Source organism: Cryptomeria japonica, chromosome 3, assembly GCF_030272615.1.
Source record: "Cryptomeria japonica chromosome 3, Sugi_1.0, whole genome shotgun sequence".
NCBI lineage: Eukaryota > Viridiplantae > Streptophyta > Pinopsida > Cupressales > Cupressaceae > Cryptomeria > Cryptomeria japonica.
In genome coordinates, this window is record NC_081407.1 from 162,180,648 (window position 1) to 162,187,701 (window position 7,054).

Genomic DNA, 7,054 nt, shown 5'->3' on the forward strand with positions numbered 1-7,054 from the left:
GTTTGGTGGAGACAAGCTAACCAAAATCAAAGTCATCAGGGGAAACCACTTGATTCTTCCTCTTTGGTGCATTAGAGAATAACCATGGTGGCAAAGAGGCATCATCATCATCACCTATAGCTAAATCTTGAGAGGGATTAATTGACTCTTGGGGGTTAACAGTCACAATAGGTGACGTTGTAGTGATTACTTGAGGAAGATTTTCAAAGGATGACTCATTGGGTCTTGGACCAGATTCTGTCATGAACTTGTCAAAATCATCTAACATGGAAGCATAAACTTCAGAAAATTTGGGAAAAGCAGAGAATACATTCTCAATATTATCATGGGGAGTATCTAAGGCAGACTAACTAGCACTAGTGGAAGAAATGTAAACAACAAAAGGTTCTAATTCAGAGGTAGGAACAATAGCATGTAACATAGAAGAAGTAGGAGGTACCTGGGGTAAAGATTCTTTAAACTTATCTACTTGCAGTAGTCTTTCCTCATTATATTCCTCATGCTCTTGATCACCTTCTTGATCATCCTCAAATTGATCGATATCAACAAGTTCTTGTATCAAGATGTTTGTTTTCCTATTGTTCTTCTTGTTCTTCTAATTCCTGTGTCTCATGAACATTAGAGGTTGATGGCTCTCCTTGGGATTTTCCTTTCTTGGTCTCAATTGTGTACTTCAACTTGGGAGCCTTTAGAGGAGTGGCAAAATCTCGTTTGTTCTTTGTTTTGATCTTTGATCTCCTCCCAACAGGTCCAATTGTATCATCATCAAAGCCAAAGGATAAATGTTTCAACTGGATTCCCTTGCTTCATAGCCATACATTAGTATTTGCGAGAATACTTTGAAATTTGTCTCTGATGGAAGTTGATTCCTTCTGAGACCATTGAATGAGGGGCAAGGGAGTTGATGCAACTTTCTTATCAACATAGGTAAGATCAAGAATATTACCATCTTCTTCCATGTCATTTGGAATATTAACAAGATCAAACTCCCTAATTTAATCAACAATGAGCTGACAATAATCAAGTTTCTTGACATCATGTTCATTTCGACAATCAACCCAAACATCTTCAATATGATGGATGTGCACATATGCCTTTTTCAATTTGTTTCTCATTCCTTTGTAGTCAAAATCTCTCTTGGCCTTTAAGAACCTCATAGTTACTCTTCTCATCTCTTCCTCCATTGCTCTGGCTTTGAAGATTGAATTGATAGAATATCTACCAATAGTTAGAGAGAATTTCAAACCTGTTTTATGAGAACATGATTGAGCTTCATGGGCTGCCACCATCTGTTGTGCCAATTCCATCAAAATAATTTTATCTGATGGGTATCTCAGGAGCATGAAGGGCTCACCATTGAAACACCCAACCTTGAGATATGTGAAGGTGGGGAATTTTAGGAACATGCATCCATATTCATTTACCACCTCCCAAGCATGATCTGATACCTCGTTATTGCATACATTTTTATTCAATATGCACATATGATACCCAAAGAGGGCATCATTTACTCTTCAGAAATGATTGAAACTATTTTTCAATTCCAATTGGGAGTCATATTTATGCACAACAACTTATCTTCTATATCCCGTGGTAGACAGTCCTGGGAAATGTCTCACTGAAGTTGTTGCATATACCAAATAAGAGGTCATGCAGAACTTGAGAAAGGTTATTATTTTGGTAAGTTGTTCACATATGGCATCACTGATTTGCTTACCCCAAAATATCCCTTCTTTATTCTATCTGATGACATGGATATATTTCTACATCCATTTATAGTAGGTTTTAGAAGTGGGAATACCTTTCACCCTACTCAAGAGAGTTACATTCATGTTCGTCCTACATTTGTCAAAATATTTGTAGGCCCTAGGGTCTTCAACCAATTATCATTCATGTTTCTCCTACATTTGTCAAATTTTTTGTCATAGTAGGCTTGAGCAGATTGCATGGTGATGTTTGAGTACTTTTCAATATTAGGACACTTGAAAATAGTATCAAAGTGTAAAGCGGAAAATCGCGATCGAACCCTAGTTGCTCTCCCCTCTTCCAACTCCAAGGAGAGAGAAGGGAGATTCACTAGGATTGATGGTTTTCACTTAGGGGAGAGACTTTACATTCAAAAGAGGGGTTGAAACCCACAAGATCCAATCCCACACAATGCAAGATTGGATGCTAAATGTGTTTCAAGGGTTAAGAAAGCAAGGCTACCCTCTTTTGTAAAGAATGTGCATAGAAGAATTAAGCTAGGAATGCATAGAAAATGACAAAGATTCGCTTATAAACTGAGATAGGGATACAGTATGAAGCTGCGGACCTGGAATTAGCAGTGAAATGTCGATACGGCGCTGTCCTGCAAATTTGAGCAAAAGTTGTCAGGACGATGGCGCCCGGCGCCACGGTCCTCCGAAAAATCCGCGAAACGAAGGGGGATCTGTTCGTCTCTACACAAGGATTCCAGATCTTCAATTTCAGCCACGTACCTGCAACCTACACACAAAAAAGCGAAGACGATTGGGGGGTTAGGGATTAGGGGTTTGCCTTTAGGTCAAACCCCGGTTTTGGAATTAACCAAGAAATGAGCAAGTGCTGTAAATGTAAATGACTGTAAAACAAGTACTAATACCTTGTTCTAAGGATGTTTGTATCCTTATGTGCGAAGGTATAGATGTTGTATTTTGTTGTAATATATTGTATGTGATCTCCTCTTCAATGGTTGAATCCTTGTCTTGAATGCAACACTTAGCCTTGAATGGAGACTTAGAAGGAATGCTTGAATGCTTGAATGTTTGAATGCTTGAATGTTTGAGTATAGTTTCCACGCTTGTACACATATGTCCTTCTCATCCATTTATCTTATTTATCCCAAATGAGAGAGAAAAATGTAGTTTATATACTTGTCATTTAGGGCTGATAGACTGATTTTCCCGACCTTAGGCCGACCAGGAAAGTTAATTTCCAAATTGCAAACAAAAAGACCCGAGACCCCTTAGGAGACCGGGCCCAAAATAGGACCCAGGGACCAGGGCGCTGGGCGCCCTAGTCCTGAAGGACCAGGGCGCTGGACGCTCTGGTCCCACCTCCCGGGACAGCAGGGTGCAAGGAGGTTCAGGCCAGGGTGCTTGAAAAAATCAGGTTTCGGGGTCTCCATTCAGGTTGCATGTTGCGTCGCCATCGTGAAGACCGAAATGCAGTCGAAATTGCAAGTGTCGCAATTTTAGGACGCTACATTTAGCCCCCACTTTAGCGGGAGTATGTATGCTCATACTTCCGGTAAAGTACAAGGAAACAACATTGAAAGACTTTCACCACGTCAAGGAGGCAAGACACACCAAGCCCCCAGTGGACTAAGGATCTTACGACTTCGATTGACAAAGTAAAAGGGAAGATCACGAGGGAGAACCATGACTGTCAGTAGTAAGGTTCCCTCACTATGAGTCATGCAAGAAAGATATCAAAAATTTTAAAGGCAAAGCTAAATTTGTCAAGAAATTTTCAAGTATCTCGAAAAGATATGAACGGGATGTATGCCCCCCTACGTTAAAGCGATCGCACACGCCTCACTGGGGGTGATTGCTTTAAGGTAGTGATACATATAAGAAATGAGAAAGGAAAGGAGCACGTTATCGCAAGGATTTAGCCCCCAAGTGTGAGATAAACCCAAGGATAATAGACACAAAACACAAAGCACGCGGTGACTTCGCTTTCCTCGGGGTCAGTATGCTGTATGATAATTCATGTATATGTATCATATGTATGTATGCATAATTGTTCTTCATTCCCCAATCAAGGAAGGTCACCTAGAAGAAGGGAACACATGTGTCTTTTGAGTCAACATGAGAGAGATCGAGAGATCTCAATGCTTTGCATCGTCCTCAAGTAGACAACACTAAGGACAACAAATAGAAGAATGAGAATAACATATAGAAGAAGTAACAAAAGAGAGGGGGAGAGAATCTGCTATGCTAATGAAACTAGTCTAGCACGTCATCTACCCCCCGATCTTGCTGATCAATGTTTCGGGAAGGCAGGGAACGCGCTAGAGGAGGAACATCCAACACAGCAGATGGAGCTATCACAAGATCCAAACAAGGGCTATGTTCATGTTCCAAGCCACATTGTTCTTGTCTAGGAGCTAGGATAAGTGCTTTAGAAAATTCATTAGATAAATGGTTATCAATATCAACAAGTTCATATTCACTATCAGAAGCAAAAGGAGTAACATTTGCATCATGAATAATATTTTCATCTATATCATCATCAAGATTTATAAAAATAGGATCTTTAACTCGCACAGGATCAAGACCATCATGCATCTTATGTTTAGGAGATTTAGGCTCAACGTCGGGCTGAGGAGAAAATGGAATAATGCTTGTTGAAGGTGTTTTTGGAGATTGCAAAGTTTGAGAAGCAGCTGCTTGAGCTCTAAGACGACGCTTTCGTCGGCGTTCACGTGCCGAACGATTTCATCTAGTCTTAGTAGGAAGTTGCGAAGATTGAGGAGGAGGAATGTTCTCATCCCTATCACTTGGGTGTTTAGGTTGTGGTCTCTTAGGCTGGATAATAGGAGAAGAAGAAGGTCTCTTCTCTCTATAAAAAGAAGGAGGAGGAATTGCTCCATATAAAGGAGGAATTTTTGGTTTAGGAAGGAGACCAAGTCCATCATGACGAGGAGGGATAGGTCTACTTTTAGAAGGTTTATTAGGCATAGACATAGTCACATCCATAGGGATGGGTTGGGAATCTTCTTGAGGAAAGACATTAGTTTTATCTTTCAAAGGAAGAACTTCCTTCTCAAGAATGATAGGAATATCAAGTATAGGTGTTCTAGGTTCACTTAAAGATAGGATCATATCTGTTTTCCACTTTTGATAAGATTTGAAAAGATGATCACTTCGCGGAGGAAGAGATTGGAATTGTTTAGGCCAAAAGTAATCAATAGGAACGCTAGAAGTTCTTTCAGTTGGTTTAAAGAGACTATGATTGACAGTAACAACTTCACCATTATGGGGAAATTTCAAACACTTGTGAATGGGAGAAGCAATAGCTTTCATGGAAGATAGCCAAGGATAGCCAAGCTTCACACGAAATTGTTCAGAAGATGGAATAACAGCAAAGTTCACATCAAGGGATTTGTTATGGACCTCAATAGGCAATGTAATAGAACCAATTGCAGGAGAAGAAAATGCATCAAATAATTTCACAATCACATCTGTTTTGTCATAAATCACTTGATTCAATTGCAAAGTAAAAAGAAATTCTTCAGTAATAACATTAACCATACAAGAAGGATCAATAAGCACTCCACGGCAAGGTGTATTCTTGACTTTTGCAACTATGTATAAAGGACCATCAGGTGCTCTAATGGTTTCACTAGAATCAAATGTGATGGAAGGTTCTTTAGGGATTTCTTGCTGCTCTACAAAGTTAATCACATTCGGAGTCATAGACACAAGACCATCAGATGAAAGAGAGGAATCATTAGTCTCAATTGCATTAGAGGTATGAGAAGGTAATGGATCAGTGAAAATTTGAAGGTTTTGATTAGGAGGAGCTACAGATGTATTGCCTTTATCATTCACTCCAGAAACAGAAATAGTATTATTATCAATCAAATCTTGAATTTTACCCTTTAAAGAAAAACATTTTTCAGTATCATGCCCAGGCTGACGATGAAAGTGACAAAAAGCTTTGTTATCAAAATAAGGTGAAGTAATCTTTGCAGGATCAATTTGCCTTATAGGAGGAAGAGTAAGCACATTTTGTTCCAATAACTTATTCATAATACTATGCAATGATTCATTCAAAGGAGTATACTTTCTTTCTTTCTTGAAAAATTTAGAAATAGGAGGCACACCTGATGCTGCATTCACATTGTTGTTGATGATGTTTTCATTGAATTTGATGGAATCTCTGTTCGGTTTAAACTTCCCAAATGGTTGTTGACTGCTATCACCCTTATCACTCGGAGCCATAGGATGTGATTGTTCCATTTGACTCACAGTCAGTTGATAATTGTGAAGAGTTGCACACAACTGTTGGAAAGAAGTAAACTCAGAAAACAGAAGTTTGTCTCGAATATCTTTTTGTAAATTAGAAATAAAGATTCTTTGAATATCATTGTCAGGCACTGGAAAAGAAATTTGAGCATACAAATGCTTATATCTACCAATGAAATCAGTCACTTTTTCTTTAACACCTTGTTTACAATGCATTAAATCAATCAAAGTAACTTTAGGACTTATATTGTTTTGAAATTGTTGAATGAAAGCATTTGCAAGTTGTTCGAAAGAAGTAATAGAATAAGAAGGCAATGAGCAATACCATTGTAGGGCTCTATCTCTTAATGTTCTAGTGAACAATTTTGCAAGCAACCTTTGGTCATAAGCAAAATCAGTACATATTGTTTGAAAAGTCTTAACATGTGTTAGAGGATCACCTTTACCATTATATAGTTCCAAATACGGGATTTCAACATGTTTAGGAGGGATAGCTCGAACAATGTCAAGAGAAAGTGGGCTCGCAACATCAAATGCGGGCACACTAAACTTAGATTGATTCATAGAGGCAATTTGTTGTTGTAAAGAGGAGACAGTTTGTGCAAGATTGTTAATGGTCGCTTCAGTCGAAGAATTCATATTGGATGTGTTAGATTGAGATGGAGGTGTTATGTTATTGAAAGAAGGTAAAGAGTAAGGTGGTGGGACTCTATGATAATTAGTCATAGGAGATGATTGGACAGGAGGAACACTACAAGGAGGAATAGAATGGTTAAATGAATTGCCCCCTTGCGTCATGTTCATTTGTGGAGATATAATAGGGACACTCATTGAAGGAATGAATGAAGAAGTCAGATTAAATGAAGGAAGAGGGTTAATTGAAGAAGAAGGGTTGCCCCCATGACTAGTAATCACGGGAGGAATGTCTTGTGTAGAAGTAGCCATTATGTTTGATGTAAAGGTAGGTATGCTAGCAATAGGAGTTGTCAAAGGAATAGAATGATTGACTTGAGTAGGAGGTTGTGTATAACCCAAATTTTCAGCACAACTCTTCATAG